The 1,762-nt window shown below is 50.6% G+C and overlaps 1 protein-coding gene across 2 annotated transcripts in view; it reads left to right on the top strand.

The window, feature by feature from the left end:
* The window catches only part of NCKAP5L (NCK-associated protein 5-like), a 51,893-nt gene that overhangs the window by 35,254 nt on the left and 14,877 nt on the right, over nt 1–1,762 (top strand). For both annotated transcript variants that reach the window (XM_008582916.1, XM_008582910.1), the window contains exon 2: nt 1,428–1,489. The gene's annotated coding sequence lies outside the window, so the exon portion shown is untranslated. The remainder of the gene's footprint in view (nt 1–1,427; nt 1,490–1,762) is intronic.

Below are 1,762 nucleotides of genomic sequence, written 5' to 3'. Positions count from 1 at the left end.
AAAAAAAAAAAAAACAAGTATTACACGGTTTTTTCTTTTCCTCTAAGTGTTTTCAGAAGCCCCCTTCCCACTGTCATACACACACACTAAGAAAGAAGTGTTCTCCCTTTTATTGTTACCCCTGGCCTCAGAACGTCCAGCCACTTTTTCTGGGTATCAGGCAGCGGAGAGTGAAGGCTGAGCTGGCCCTGGGGCTGCAGAGCTGGCTGGGAGGAGTTGGGGAGGAGGAGGCCTTTGAGGAGGAGCAGGCAGCACCCTGAGATCTTCAGGTGCCTCTACCACCGAGCTCCCAGGATGAGGTGCCTGGGAGTCAGTGTCTGTTTATGGGTGCTGTGTAGCAGCAGGCTCCGCATCAACCCCAGGGCTTTGCACTGTGCCTGTGTCAGCATGTGATAATATGAAAAGCCTCCATTTATTGAGTTCATGCCAGTCACTTTACGTACATTACCTCATTATGTCCTCCAGCAACCCTTTGGGCTAAGTATTCATATCCCCATTTTATAGGTGAGAAAAGAGATTCTATAGAGTCAGAATTCTAATCCAGATCTGTCCAATTGCAAAGCTCCAGGAGCCTGTACACCAGGCTCTGCCTCCAGGGAGCCCTGGGACTATAGGGAGCTTAAATATGAGCTGTACTGTGGGGCTTACAGTACAGTTTGTGCAGAGAGGCTGCAAAGGAGGGGGAAGATCCAGGCCTGTCCAGTGTGCTTTGTGAACCAGCCATATGATTAGGGCAGCATCTTCTGCCTCTAGAGGCTGCATCCTTACCCATTCTGGTGCCCCCTTCCCAGGTTTTTAGGAGAACCAGATGCAACAGTACAGAAGAAACTGCCAGCACTGCTCGGCACGCAGGATACACTCAGTGCATCTGAGTGCGACTTCCTGTCCAGTTTTCTCATCTAAAATCCCGGCGTTGGTGTCTGGCCTGTTAGCTCAATTGGTCAGAGTGTGGTGCTGATAACACCATGGTCCAGGGTTCGATCCCTGTGCTGGCCAGCTGCCAAATAAAATAATAAAATCCAGGCGTTGATAGTACCATTTAACTCCCTTTGTGGTTATGAGGATTAAAGAAGACTGTGTATGTTGCAGAAGGGTCGTGAAGCACCACGTGTCTCTGTTCATTCTCATGTGTTGTCTGAGAGAGAGGGATTTACCTTTGCTCTTTCCTATGCTCCGAGTGCTTTTCCCATTCCAGGATTTCATCTTGGACTTCATTCAGCACTCTGCATAATTGTCATCTCTCATCAGTGCCTTATCATGACCCAACATTATATATTGTCTGCCTCACCTAACAGAGTGGAAGCTTCGTAAGGGCAGAACCTCTCTGGCTTGTTCATCCCTATGTCCTAGTGCCTGGCACACAGCAGGAGCCCAATAAATGCTTGTGGAATGCATGACTAACATCATTTCCCTCTGTTTCTCCACAGGCGAGGTGACTATTCTGGCTGCTAGAGTGAGCGTTCCAGCCTGGGTGAAGGGGCAGAGACAGGTGAGGAGCTTTGGGGCCTGTGCATGCTGGAGATGGGGCTCGGGGCGGGAGAGGCTTCCCCTGAGCCCCACCATGGAGGGCAGAGGGGCGACATTCAGATGCATGGGTGGAGAGCTACTGAGGGCCCCTCTCTGCCATGGTCCGAGAGCTCTAAGCCCCTTTTGTGGGGTTTCAATGGGGCAAGAAGGAGGCAATGGAGTCTGGTGGGCTGGGGGCTTCTATCCTTTTACAACATGAAGGTTTCCCATCAACTGGAAACCTCCACAGTCTTTG

Source organism: Galeopterus variegatus, unplaced genomic scaffold (assembly GCF_000696425.1).
Source record: "Galeopterus variegatus unplaced genomic scaffold, G_variegatus-3.0.2 Scaffold95, whole genome shotgun sequence".
In the NCBI taxonomy this organism is placed as follows: Eukaryota; Metazoa; Chordata; class Mammalia; order Dermoptera; family Cynocephalidae; genus Galeopterus; species Galeopterus variegatus.
This window is presented reverse-complemented; position numbering and strand designations above follow the sequence as displayed.